The following is a 16,068-nucleotide window of genomic DNA, read 5'->3' as shown; positions in this document are numbered from 1 at the left end:
ATAATATTTTTAGTACTAAATTCAGTACTGAATGTAGTACCTACTAAAAATATTGTATCTACAAATTAGATGCGCGCGCCGATTCAGTACTAAAAATTAGAGTATGTTCTAATTTCTTGTATTAAAAATGATAAAATATTAACTAAAAATGAGATTATTCCCAACTATTCGTAATAATTTTTTAAACAAATTATTATTCGTTTGTAAAAAGTTTTATATTCCAAAGGGTCTTCTATTAATAATTATTCATTCAACATAAGTATTTAATATTCCTTTGCCTAATCCGCTTCTCTCGATTCATTTTTTTCTATATTACTAGCATCATTATTACAATTAAAGATACTGCGCATACTTTTAACTTCTTTTTCACCATAATTATTTACCTGTGTGTTTTGTTTACTTTAATCACAAAACAAACTTTGTGGTTATCAATACAAAATTGACAAACACACATTTTTCACACTAAATCGACTCGCGCAACTAACTAATATTTTTAGTACTGAAATCAGTACTGAAATTAGCATAATGGCAAGCGAATCTCAGAAGGGAAAAAGAATTCTTGAACGAAAGGCAAACCAGAAATGTCTTTTAAAAATAGTTAAATTATTATGTTACGATTTTTAAATTTAAAATATGTGAATCACATTCCTAATATGTTTATTTATTTAACGGGTTTCCCCTTTTGTCAGCAATAAATAGATTATTCAGTAACGTATACTGATAAAAATAAAACATACAAGTACATACTACAAAATAACAATCACAATACAAATATTTAACAAATTATCTCGTTAAAGGGTGACTCGTAAAAAAGGTAGATTTTTTAATGGACTTAAATTTGTTTATACTTATTATGTTTATGTTTATATTGGATTAAGCCATGAATATTTGTATTGAAAAGATATTAAAATTAACACTTAAACCACAACGTAATAATTAAAACAGGAATTATCAATATTGTTCTGAAGCTATTTTCTTGTGGCATTTTAAAGTAATTACTATTTAAATGGGAATAAGCCACAATTAAAGGTTAAAGTACGTTTATTGACGTTTCAGTTTCCACTTCGGCAATCGTTCTCAAAATACAAACATTACTAATGTTTGTATAATTGTGGCTTATTCCCATTTAAATAGTAATTACTTTAGGAATTATCAAATCAGTAGATCTCAAAACCAATGAAATTATTTTTATTATAATAAATAGATCTCTAATAAAAATGCATTTCATGAAGAAAAAAATTTGCTAACAATGATTTCAAAATAAGTGATTACCCATTGTCATTTATATATAAGGAATTTCACAAAATTGATAAAAGGAAACAACAAAACACCACAAGCAATCCAGAAAGTCTCGCAAGAAGGAATTCAAAGATGACATAAATATTATAATTATCTAAAGGGCTTTATGAGAAAAAGTAAAAAGGGTAGTAAATAAGTAGGTACATCACAACAACATTCAAAACAACCAATGCACTGAGATCTATGCTGTACCAAACCAAACCTTACAACACACAAGTGTGATCAAAGAACTACATCTATAAAATACCCTGTGAATGCAACAATTTCTATGTGAGACGAACCGCAAGACGACTAAATGTCAGGATAAACGAACATAAAATATACAGATATACAGATGTAAACATGCCTGGGACAATGAGCATAGTCTAGAATGGAAAGATACGTCAATACTCATGCAACAATGAATAAAAAAATTATAAAAGGAGAAAAATCAAAGAAGCAGCTTTTATCTTACTAAATGAAGAAAAAGGCTCTAGTTGCCAATACTTAAAGAAGAAGTCAGAAATAAGAATAAATCAGCATTAGCGTATTAATATAAAGTCAGAGACACATTATCTACAACTATACATAATAATGTATGGTTGTAGATGATCATAATACAAAAATCAAAGAAGCAGCTCTCATCTTACTTAATGAAGAAAAGAGGCTCTAGTTGCCAGTACTAAAAGAAGAAGTCAGAAACAAGAATAAATCAGCAATAGCGTATTAATATAAAGTCAGAGATACATCATCTATAACTATACATAATACATATACAACACACACTTCGTAAACACATAATACACACACACAAAATAATTGAAATTTGATATCTTGAGGGCACAAACACCACAACCAGATTTTTTCAACTAAATACATGGCTATTGCCTGCAAGATCGACGTCAAGTAAGTCACCCGAGGCGTCGGTTGTGAAAAAAATAACCCGCTTAACAACTTTTTGGTTATATTTTTTGGACAATTTTTTAAATAATCTTTTTTGACACCAATTTCGGGAGTTGTAATCGAAACGTTAAACAGCAGCTAAAAATCTAATTTTCATTACATTTCAATAAATTGTGGCTTTATCTCATTTAAACGCTATATTAAACTTGGAAATGACACAAGAAACCTTTTTGTCAAAGTTTATTAGTTTTTTTTTTTGTTAACTTTTACTTTATAGTCAAAAAATAATGATAATTTTGCGCCTCTATTAGAGAATTTTCGTTTAGCAAAATGACTGTCGATTGTCTGCCATTTTGACTAGCTAATCGTCTATCTATCATTAAGTTTCACAGCTTAAAAATCGAAGACAAAAGAAAGATGAGGCTCTTCAAGAATATGAGGTAGATATTGCCAGATTAGTACGATATGCTTATCCAACAGCTCCCGAGGATATGATGGAAAAATTTGCCGTTCAAAGGTTTATTGATGGTCTTCGCGATCATGAAATGCAGAGAACACTGCGATAAGCTCGTGACAAGACGCTGGTTGATGTCTTATCCGCTGCCCTCGAATACGAGTCAGCTACGCAGGCCTCTGGCGGGTACAATAAAGTTAGGACTGTAAAAGAGGAAGGGGATGAAGATAAACTTGACCAGCTCGTTATGATGAAAAGCATGACATACAAGAAAACGAAGACCATAAGATACTGGAATTGTGGCGAAATAGGACACGTACGAAGCTCCTGTAAGCATCCTAGGAGCATCCTAGGTACGACGCAAATCAAGAAACTCACCATCAGGAAAACTAGAACGGGCCTTAGGGGGGCAGCTTCGACCCATAACTTTTCCAAAGACCCTCTCATACTAATACCTTTTTTGAAATGTTGTGAAGATAGTGTATATGTAGATGGAGAAATAAATGGTAAAAAGCATACGTTGTTGGTGGATACCGGAGCGACCAGAACCATTATACGCCCGACAGTTATAAACAGCCGTAAGAAACTGTTACCAACGAGGTTGCGACTTCGGACCGCTACGGGTACATTCATGGAGAAATCCAGATACAATTAGGAATTGGAGCAGAAAATTTCGTCCATACTGTTTATAGTTGCCGACATCGAGGAGGATGTAAGGAATAGGAATGGACGTAAAGAATATGCATGGATTCCAATTGGATTTTAAGAATAAGATAATCAAAGCTTGCAACGAGGAGGTATTTCTCCATCCACATAATGACAACACTGTGCAAGCAGCCATTAAAGAAGATACAGTCGTGCCTGCGAGAAGCGAAACGCGGCTACAGGGAATTGTGGACAAAGGGAGACCTGTTACGATGGAGCCTTGGAACCATGACGACGAGGTTGGCCGAGGAATCATAATTGGAAAGGAATTGGTGACTGCGGCTAAAGAAATTCCTGTGAGACTTATCAATGGCAATGACTACCCAGTAACCATCAAGAAAGAGACAAAAGTAGGAACTTGTATACCTGTGACATCCATAATCCGTTAGACGACAACATCTGATAATTCCAACGGCAAATTCGACCAAATGGTTGCAGTGGCTGGACAGTCTCTGAATCAGATTGAGAAAAGGAAATTAGGGGAATTTCTTCGGCAGTATCGTGATATTTTCGTACCGAAAGGAGGAAAGACGGGAAGAACTACCGTTGGTAAACATAAAATTGATACCTGCACAGGAAAAAAGAGAATACCGCTGGGATACAGACTGCCAAAATGCCTTTGAGACCTTAAAAAAGCATTTAATCACAGCACCAATTTTAGGGTATCCACTGCCAGAAGGTGGTGGTATCCCACATTACTTGCATCTGTATCTTAGATACAGATGCAAGTAATGTGGGAATTGGAGGAGTGCTGTCTCAGATTCAAGGAGGACAGGAAAGAGTCCTTGGATATTTTAGTAAAGTTCTCTCAAAACCTGAGCGGAATTATGGCGTCACGGGAAGAGAACTTCTGGCAGTAGTGAAATCAGTAGAGCACTTCTATCAATACCTCTATGGAAGGAAGTTTTTAATCCGAACCGACCATGCCGCCCTTAAGTGGTTGATGCAGTTTAAGAATCCAGAGGGTCAGATAGCCAGGTGGATCGAACGACTCCAAGAATACGATTTCAAGATTGAGCACCAGGCCGGAGTTAGCCACCGAAACGCTGATTCTCTTTCCAGAAGGCCATGCCCAGCAGAGTGTTCCCACTGCAACTAAACGGAATCCAAGGAAGCATCAGTGCTAAGAACGACGATGGTCAACGACGACTGGACGCCTACCAAGATAAGGGAAGAACAAGAAAGAGGTCCAGTTATACAGAAAATTGAAGAGAAGAGAAGACAGTTGGTGATCCCAAAGAGCAGAATAGCCGAAGTACTTCGTAAGTTACACGACAGTCCATCAGGAGGGCATTTTGGTGTAAAGAAGACCCTTCAGCGAATTCGGGAGCGGTTTTATTGGATGAACAGTTCCGACTATGTAAAAGACTGGTGTAAGAAATGTACTATTTGTGCTACGAGTAACGGGCCTTATCGAAAAAGGAGAGCTCCTATGAGACAATATAATGTTGGAAGCCCGTTTGAAAGAATAGCTTTGGACATTGCAGGGCCATTTCCAAAAAGTGAAAATGGAGGCAAGTACATGTTGGTAGTAATGGATTACTTCACTAAGTAGGTCGAGATTTACGCACTTCCAGACCAGAAGGCCGCCACCGTTGCAGATAAGTTGATCTGTTGAGGTGAAACAAAAACTACGGCTTATCATCCGCAATCGGATGGTATGGTAGAACGGATGAATAGGACAGTTAGCAAGTATTTGACAAAGATGGTGTCCGATCATCAGCGAGGCTGGGACCAATATCTTCTGTTCTTCACAATGGCCTATAGATCTGCTGTTAACGAATCAACAGGCCAGACACCAGCCAGGGTCCTATTCGGAGGCGAGATGCGACTACCTTGTGATCTAGATTTTGGGTGTCGATCTGGAGAAGATGTAGCAGGTGAAGATTATGTGATCGAATTACGAAGAAGAATGGACAATGTACACGAGTTGGTCCGTTCCCACCTCTAGATCGCTAGTGACCGAATGAAGAAACGGTACGATACGCAAGCCGAAAAGGGATGTTTTAAGAAGAACGACAAAGTCTGGCTCTATAATCCCAAAAGGCGAAAAGGTTGTTCTCCCAAGTTGTAGCAGTTTTGGGAAGGTCCATACCTCATAATAAACAAGATTCCGAGGGGAAAGCCGATGATAGTACACCATAACCGGCTGGCGTCTTTCGATGGTGACCACGACGTAGATGAAGAAGTGGAAGTAAACCAAGTCCAAGATGTGTCTGACCTCACGTTTGAGGAATTCATGGTTGCCTATGGAGGTACCGGTAAAGCAAGACATGGTGTTACCACTGAAGAAAATCAAGATCTACTTGCGCTCCCCGATGACTACTCGCTGGCCCTTATCATCCCGGCCAGTATCAAAGACGCACCAGGGTTGGCATCCGTCTTTCGAAGGAAGTTTGGTCGAGTTGCAGAACTTCAATGCCAAGTGCCAGCTCCCGGTAAAACCTTGAAACTCCAAGATGCATCACGTTACCTTTTCTACCTGGTAACAAAAGACACTGACCGTGACTACTACCTACTGAGATGTATGGGAAGCCTTACTTCAATTGAGAGAGCACGTACTAGAGTCCGACTTGCAAAAGTTAGCCATGACAAAGTTAGAGTGCCGCCAGTTAGATCCGAAATATGGTGGAGGAGATCTTTAAAGACACCAAAGTCCAGGTGTTAGTCTGTTGCAATCCGCATAGTTACTGGTGCGGAGAGAAAACCGTCCCTTGTCATTTTTATACAACTGGAAGTTGTAAAAGAGGGTCTAGTTGCCGATACCAGCATACCGTTCCAGTTCCAGTCCCCACAAGGTTCCAGGAGGAACCATCTTTTAAGAGGGGACAATGTTGCGTAAAAATATGAGTCATATTAAAAACCTGTAAACATGTTGTTTATTTACTAATATGTTGTAGATTCTACGAGACCCTTCGATCAGCTGGCAGAAATCTACCTGAAACGGTCGAAGCTTCCAGAAACCGGTCGAACGATGACCCGGATTTATTTTCTAGTATAATCAGAGGAATTCGCCTGAATTCTACGGCTAGCTGTATTTTCATATATAATAACGGAGCTTTCATTGAATGGGAACAGTCAAAAAATAAGCTCGCGCTCGCGTTTAAATTGTAACGTCCGATAGATAAATTATGTAATTATTAGTCAAATAAACTGTTGTACAGTGGTTTAATAAATTGATATAAATTATCGTGTTTTAGTAAATTAAAATAAGAACAATAAATTAGAATTTATAAACACATTACAGTACCTAGGCATTACACGTCCAACTATGAAGATGTTGAAAATGAATTAAAAGATCAACGCCAGTATAATATTAATAATGACGTACGCATCAGAAATTAGACCCGATATAGCCAAAACACAGAGAATAATGGAAATTTAAGAAATGAGAATACTCAGAAGAATTACACAAAACAAGCTGACCGAATAAGTAGTGACGAGATCAGAAATGTAATCTATGGGATATAAACAAGTAGGTAGTAAATAGAAAAATGAAACAATCACATTAATAGAATGGCGAATACAAGAATCGTTAAAATAACAAGGGACAAATCACTAAACGGTAGAAAAAGTATTGGCCGAACGCGGAAAATATGGATTGATGGACAATCTTCCATAGAGGCAACAACCCGCCAATGATCAAGCAAAATTGCTTACATAAAGAATAAAAAAGAGGAAGAAGAAAATAAAAGTTTTGTGAAAATGTGAAAGCACAAGACAACACAGCAGAAAGTGATGAAACAGTTTGCACAAATTTCGTCAGTTATTATTTTTTTAATAATTAACTATAGATATATTAGGAATGTAGTTATCAAAATGATCAATGCTTAGTTTTGTGCATTTATTATCAACTATTAAATTTAAAAACTAAAGTCATTTAAGTTACAAGTATATCATTACTTTTTTTATTATTGAATTGTATCTATGTAACTAAGTTCTAGACAATTGTATAAATAAAATAGTTTGAATTCCGTTGATGTCCAGATTTTAATCTATGAATATGAGAGGAAATTACTTAAAATAAATCAGTACAATCAGTTTATTAAAAATAAACAATTAAAGTACAATCTACATTACATTATTGACAAAACAAATCAAACAGGTAATATTATGATACGATAAAATATTTTATTTTTAAACAAATAAAAACTACATGAAATTCACGCACCAGATAAAATTTATTAAATAAATTATTATAGTAGCAGATAAAATAACAAATATATTTTAAGGAAGTAATATACAGGGTGACCAAAAATCCCCTCGGCTCCGGAGAAATGAAAATTATGGGAGTGTTTTAGGTTAATTTAGCATAAATCACCTTATTCATTCTTTTTAAGGAGCTATAACTATCTAAATATGGGGATCTCGTTCTTGCGTTTAACTTCTCCTTTGGAGGTTACCAATCAGAATGGCGATTCTAAAATTAGATCCTGATGCATAGAATAATTCCACTGACAACCGTCAAAACCATGCCCGCAGATTGCGCTGTCAAGAATATCTAAGGTGGTCTACACTTTTTCGGCTCATGATATTACCGTGCACTATAAATGTAGTATATTATGTTTTGGATTACTGTTTTGGATAACCCATAAACTCTACTTCCTTTATAAGGAGTATAAAGGAAGTATAATAATATAATATATATATATAAACTAAGGTACACTCGAAGAGTGGTGGGTTTTTCGGTCAAAGTGGAGAAATAAAAGACAAAGAAGGTGGCTACTTCATCTATTTATTGAAGACGATTCGCTTTCTGCTCAGAAAGCATCATCAGTTCATCTAAAAAGATCAATATGAAACCAAACATCCATAGAGAAGTTACAACAAAAGTGTGTTACCTTACAAAGACATGTAGCAGTCAATGATGTTAAAAAAATGAAAAAACTTACGAAACTGGACATTCAGAGTTAACGTTGTATAAAATAATTAATTGAAACTAGGTATAGTTTGCAATTTAACAAAATTAGCACAGCAAAAGAACATGTGATAAAAATACATGTATTAAAAAGTTATTATAAAAACTTAAGTAAAAAACATTAAGGTTTATTTTAAAGTGTAAAGAACTAAAAAGATCATACGAATGCACTTCCAACAAATTTATTTAATAAATTAGATTTTAATTTTAACTTTAGGTAACATTATAAGTTATTTAGAATAATAGTAATAAGATAAAATGAAGTTACCAGTCTTTAGCTTACTGAGACTCGCCGATAAATGAATTTACAAGTTTAACACCCACGAAAACACGTGAAAATAGGTGGCCTTGAGGTCAGAGTGACATAAACAGCGAGGCAACCTACCAACTTCTGTATATAAGGCGGTATATTCAAAATTTGTGATAAATTTGGTTGACAGCTTGTCGTTAAAAAACCAAACAATGAAAGGAAAAGGTGGTTAAAATCACCACTCACCCCAACAGTGATTGATCTGTCAACAAAGAACAAAGCATGCGAAGTCAATCCAAAATATCATATATTATAATATTATGACGTCACTAGTTAGCCAGCTAACAGGTGAAGATTAATACAACTTCCACAGTCCAAAGGTTCAAACATTTAGGACCGTAATGAGAAAGATTCTATGAATCAATTTCAGTTTAATTTTATCAAACAAGTTTATCAAAAAGAACAATTACTTAATTATGTAAAAGTGATATTGACAAATATCACCACTTCCAACATACTCGCATCAACATCAGGCTCCACCAATGACACCTTGTACCGCAGAAGCCAAGCACTAAACAGACAGGTGAGGGCACGATTACTTAATTTCCATATTTCTAAGGTTCACACTGATATCATCCTTACATAGGAAATTTAATTTTGTATATCATAAATCCATGGCACACCTTCGTAAGAAACTTAATAACTTAGACACTCCCCAGTTTAAAAAAATTCCATTTAATCCCAAGTGGATTAAAAATCTATCTAGTACTGAGGTTCCTCAGGACATTCTTAAGTTGTTATCCTTGGGCCCCAAATTTGGCTTACAGCCAACTTTCAGAGATTATTCTGTTAGTAGAATTTTAGCAGATGTGGAAAATATTTTGTCACATGCTGACAATTCTGACCTTTTATCTCTTAGGTCTTCTTCCAATAATATTCTGTTGAACTATTCTAATCGCCCTAGACAACCCATATCGGAGTTAGATAAGATTTACAGGGAGACGGTATCGTTTTTAAAAACTCACCCTAATCTTTTCGTTCTTACAAGTGATAAAGGGAATGCCACTGTCCTCATGGATAGAGATCAATATCTTAACCTCAGCCAATCGTTGTTAGATGATGATAGATACTATCAACCTCTTTCTACCAACCCTTGCGTAATGAGAAAGATTCTATGAATCAATTTCAGTTTAATTTTATCAAACAAGTTTATCAAAAAGAACAATTACTTAATTATGTAAAAGTGATATTGACAAATATCACCACTTCCAACATACTCGCATCAACATCAGGCTCCACCAATGACACCTTGTACCGCAGAAGCCAAGCACTAAACAGACAGGTGAGGGCACGATTACTTAATTTCCATATTTCTAAGGTTCACACTGATATCATCCTTACATAGGAAATTTAATTTTGTATATCATAAATCCATGGCACACCTTCGTAAGAAACTTAATAACTTAGACACTCCCCAGTTTAAAAAAATTCCATTTAATCCCAAGTGGATTAAAAATCTATCTAGTACAATTTACAAATAAAATAAATAAATTCATTACACACTTAAAAAATATTAAGATCATAGATCAACCACTTGCAAAATTTTTACATAATTATGATGGATATGCTCCCAGATTTTATTGTCTACCTAAAATACATAAGCCCACATTGAGCATGAAGCCAATTGTTTCCTCTATTAATTCACCTAACATTAATATTGCTAAATTTTTAACTGACATCTTATCTAAATCTTATAATTATAATAACAACTTTAATATTGTTGATTCTTTTCATTTTAGTGAATTTATTAATAATTTTGAACTTCCACAAGGTTACATTTTAGTGAGTTTTGATGTGGTATCTCTTTTCACTAATTTACCTCTTTCTAGCGTTATTACCTCCTTAAGAAATCACTGGAACTCCATCCAACCTAACTGTCCTGTATCCTGGGATGTATTTGCAGAACTTTTACAATTAATATTTGACACTAATTTTTTGGTCTTTAATGACAAATATTACCTTCAAATTTTTGGGACACCTATGGGTTCCTCAATCTCTCCCATCCTGGTTAATTATGTACTGGATGATTTAGTATCTGACCGGCTTGGTCGTTTAGATTTCCAAATCCCTTTTATTAAACGGTATGTTGATGACTTATTACTAGCCTTACCTCCAGATAAGATTCAGGCCACCTTGTCTTTATTCAATGAGTTTGATCCTCATTTACAGTTCACTGTTGAACTTGAGGACTCTAACACAAATAGTATTCCCTTCTTAGACATGCGTGTCATTAGAATGGGAGATAACACCCTTACTACAAGTTGGTACAGGAAACCAATGGCCTCTAATAGGTTTCTCAACTACCACTCTTGTCATCCCTTTAAATATAAATTAAACCTTATTAAAGCTTTAAGCTGCAGGCTAAATAGACTGATACATCCGATTAATCGAAGGGAATCCTTTCAATTACTTAAAAATATTCTGATTGAGAATTCCTATCCATCCTCCCTTATTAATAAATACCTTTATACTCAAAGTTATGGTTCTTCTTTAAATGACATACCCAATGGTGACCAACTCAGAACAATATCAAATAATTCAATTAATAACACTGTTCTGCCTAATACTGTACTTGGGAATCAAACTACCCATTACTCATATTTACCTTATTTTCCTCAAGTTACTGAGAAACTCGTTAAACTGTACAAACATAACAACGTACCGGTTAAAATTGCTATTAAGAATGCTAAGACTGTCAGGAATTTGTTTTCTAAAACTAAAACACCTCTGTCCCTTCTGGAACAAGTTAATGTAATATATCATATACCTTGTGCTGAGTGTGACTCATGTTACATCGGTCAGACAGGGAGATCACTGAGAGGGCGTCTCACGACTCACCGCAGTGATATTAATTTATCTAAGCATACTTGTGCTCTTGCCCAACATGCTATCAACACTAAGCACGAAGTAAACTTTAATGAAGTTAAAATTCTTGGCACTGAACGCAATCTCGTAAAAAGACAGTTTTTAGAAATGTGTTCAATATTAAAACATCCTAATACCCTTAATGAGAGAACCGACATTAGTAATTTGAGTCAAATTTATCATGCATTAATTTTAAAGAATTAGGCTTGATATGTTGTTTACTTAAATTTTGTCCCACATTGGGGATTTGTTATTACATTTTCATATAATAAATTTAAATAAAAATAAAATAAAATAAATTATTCCTTTCTTAACTTAGTTTTATCAACTTATATTTTATTAATATTTTACATATCACTTTATTATTTATATCACTTTTACATAATTAAGTAATTGTTCTTTTTGATAAACTTGTTTGATAAAATTCAACTGAAATTGATTCATAGAATCTTTCTCATTACGGTCCTAAATGTTTGAACCTTTGGACTGTGGAAGATGTATTAATCTTTACCTGTTAGCTGGCTAACTAGTGACGTCATAATATTATAATATATGATATTTTGGATTGACTTCGCATGCTTTGTTCTTTGTTGACAGATCAATCACTGTTGGGGTGAGTGGTGATTTTAACCACCTTTTCCTTTCATTGTTTGGTTTTTTAACGACAAGCTGTCAACCAAATTTATCACAAATTTTGAATATACCGCCTTATATATAGAAGTTGGTAGGTTGCCTTGCTGTTTATGTCACTCTGACCTCAAGGCCACCTATTTTCACGTGTTTTCGTGGGTGTTAAACTTGTAAATTCATTTATCGGCGAGTCTCAGTAAGCTAAAGACTGGTAACTTCATTTTATCTTATTACTATTATTCTAAATAACTTATAATGTTACCTAAAGTTAAAATTAAAATCTAATTTATTAAATAAATTTGTTGGAAGTGCATTCGTATGATATTTTTAGTTCTTTACACTTTAAAATAAACCTTAATGTTTTTTACTTAAGTTTTTATAATAACTTTTTAATACATGTATTTTTATCACATGTTCTTTTGCTGTGCTAATTTTGTTAAATTGCAAACTATACCTAGTTTCAATTAATTATTTTATACAACGTTAACTCTGAATGTCCAGTTTCGTAAGTTTTTTCATTTTTTTAACATCATTGACTGCTACATGTCTTTGTAAGGTAACACACTTTTGTTGTAACTTCTCTATGGATGTTTGGTTTCATATTGTCCTTTTTAGATGAACTGATGATGCTTTCTGAGTAGAAAGCGAAACGTCTTCAATAAATAGATGAAGTAGCCACCTTCTTTGTCTTTTATTTCTCCACTTTGACCGAAAAACCCACCACTCTTCGAGTGTACCTTAGTTTATTTTGGATTGACGGTCGTACTCCTTTTCTCGATATATATATATATATATATATATATATATATATATATATATATATATATATATATATATATATATATATATATATATATATATAATATATAATATAATATAATAATATATATATAATAATAATAATAATAATAATATATATATATATATATATATATATATATATATATATGTACCTATTATTATATCTACTACTGGTGTTATTCCCAAAAACCTCCTAGCGAACATAAAACAGCTGGGTCTAAATGAACATCTTTATAAGGCCATGCAGAAAGCTGTACTCCTCGCGACGTCCAGATGTGTGCGAAAATTTTTGGGAGATACTCTAGCAAACCAAGTCACCTAGGGCTCGATAACACGGAAAGAGTCCCACCAGAACTCAATCCTTTTGATACCGGAGGTATCTTAGATAAGAGAATTTTCCCCTTAGAGGGAGTGTGAGCTGTATGGCTAAATCTGGATAATATATATATATATATATATATATATATATATATATATATATATATATATATATATATATATATATATATATATATTGATACGATTAGGGTTTATAGAAAATAATTTATAAGTTATATACTACATAATATTAGATATTTGGTTGTTTTAAATAAGTTATATACTAGAGAATTTTATAAAAAATATTTATGTGAGGGCATTTTAAGAAATTAGCATATAATAATTGTAAAAAGTTGTATTTTAGTAGTTATGATTTTGTAGATATTTTTAAGTGAGCCATGTGACTAGGCAACACACTATACCCTCCATTCCTAAGTGTCATTTTAAGAATTTTACGAATATAAGTGGGGTTATATTGTTTGAAATGTGTATTTTATTAAATTAGAGTGTTAGTTACTAATTTGAATGTTTATTCTGATCTGAAAAGCCTAAATGTCAACAAAATTATCAATGGAACATTAACGAATTCTCCAGAGTGCAGAATTTGACCTTTGTTGACGGTCGAACATTCTGGAATAATGATTATGTCGGTGAACCGAACAGATATTTTTTTCGAGAACATCTATATAGAAGTTAATAGAACAAATTGGAACGTGATCTCTTGCCAGATGATTCTGGAATATCCAAAAGATATAAATACCCGTGATTTGGATTCAAGAGGGCAGTTTTAGAAGTTTTTAGTCAGAAGTCAGGCCAATTCATTATGAAAGTTAGTGAAGTAAATTTTTTAGAATTTTCAAGAAGTGAGTCAGAAAAGTTTAGTAAGAAATATGAAAGTTAGTTGGAGTCAGTGAATCAAGTACAAATAGTCCAATTGTTTAATATAGTGAGTTAAATGAAGATTAAAAATTATGCATATATTTAATGCACATTTATAATTATACACAAATAATTATTGAAGATTATAAAAGTATATTAGAAGAATATTGGATGGACATTGGAAGGAATTAAAATTATATTATGATTGGAGATTAGTATAAATCAACTTATAATAATTGGATATTGGTATATTGAAAAGAAGAATAAATATAAATGGTGTTTGCTGGTTTGCTTGGTGGTTTATAATTGATGGTGAAGAAAAATATATCTTAAATTGGTAGAAGCTGATAATTGGAAAAAGTAATTTCACAAAAACAAGGATAACCGAAGTACGAAGACATTCAGTGGTGATTAGAATATATATAGTGGAAAACAGTTCATTTAGGCATTCAGTGAAAGAAAGGTACAAAATTTTGTTAATATAATTTAGTTAGTGTTATAACAATTTCAATTTTGAAGATAGTTTGTTTAAATTTGACATTGTCTATAGAATTTAATTAGTTTTATAAGAACATCAATTTAAAGATAGTTTATTTTAAATTTAAATTGGCTAAATTGGTTAAATATATATGTCTGTTTCATAATAGTTATAATAAAGATAATTTAAAAAAGTACTTACAAGCTAATTCTTTGAGAACCGCGATAAAAACCCTATATTATTAAAAATACTCATTGCTCATCATTCAAACAAACAACACATCATAACAATATATATATATATATATATATATATATATATATTATATATAATATATATATATAGAAGTTAATATCCTCTATAATTCCATTTATTTTACTATTCTCTTTAACATTTGTTTGAACTTGGTCCACCCATGAGATTTTTAAGTCCACCTTCCACACAAATCTCAAAAGATTTCAGATTTATGTGTTTTATGGAGGTTTCAATCTTTTATTTGAGATTTTCTATTTGGGAAAACATGTCACTGCTATATTTTAATTCTGAGATTGAGTTAGTTCTGGTGATATTAGCAGTTTCTTAATTTTTTGTTTGTACTGAAGATTCTTGTTCATTTAAATACTAACATATTTATACTGCCGATTTTGTTTAATCGTATTCGCATCTAAGCGTATTTGATCAGTAGTTTAGTTGATATTTTTGTATCTTTTTTGGCTCTTTTTCTCCTGATTTATATTACTTTATCCTGTAATTCCTGAAGATCATCCAAAATGTTTGCGATTAAAACCCTTAAACGCCCAAAGGTGGGTAAAAAGTGTTAACCTAATGCGTATTTCCTTTTTACATATTTATTACGTGTTCCAAAATTTTTCACAAATTATTTAATGTTAAAAAGATCGCCCTTTATCGAATGTTAATTTGGTTCTACCGATATTTTTAAAAATACAAGTAATATCTGGAGTTAAATGTGGGTGGGCACAAAATAGAGAATAGAAAATAGAGAAATAGGGAAGATACAGAATAGTGCTAGTGATTCAAACATTGAGTTTGACGATAATAATTCCGATGTACGCAAAACAGAAGATTGTATTTTACCAGATCCCCACAACGAAGATTTTGAAATTGATGATTCTGAGAATGACAACTCGGATGTAACTCCTGTGCATCAGTATGAGAGTAAACCAGATGGAGGTTAGTTGGCTCACCCAACAGTAGTCAAGTCTCACCCAACAGTCAAGAAAAACAGTAGAAAAATGTCAAGCCATATATATATATATATATATATATATATATATATATATATATATATATATATATATATATATATATATATATTGAAATGCTTGCTATTGCTATGCTATTGAAAGGCTTGAAATTTTTCTACTGTTTTTCTTCATTTTCTTTTGTCCATGGCCGCAGATCTCCAATTTGTCATCCATATTATTTGTAGGTCTTCCTTACACGCTTGTAGCCACTTTTTTCGTGGTTGTCCTCTTTTCTTCTTTCCTTTCCTTCTTAGAAGCGAAACC

General features: G+C 32.9%; 1 protein-coding gene across 1 annotated transcript in view; it reads left to right on the top strand.

Moving 5' to 3' along the window:
* LOC140447677 (uncharacterized) overlaps window positions 1-16,068 on the top strand; it is a 665,708-nt gene that overhangs the window by 503,638 nt on the left and 146,002 nt on the right. The window lies entirely within an intron of this gene.

The sequence above is a fragment of the Diabrotica undecimpunctata genome, chromosome 8 (assembly GCF_040954645.1).
Source record: "Diabrotica undecimpunctata isolate CICGRU chromosome 8, icDiaUnde3, whole genome shotgun sequence".
In the NCBI taxonomy this organism is placed as follows: Eukaryota; Metazoa; Arthropoda; class Insecta; order Coleoptera; family Chrysomelidae; genus Diabrotica; species Diabrotica undecimpunctata.
Note: the sequence above shows the minus strand (reverse complement) of the source record. Positions and strands in the feature narration are given on the sequence as shown.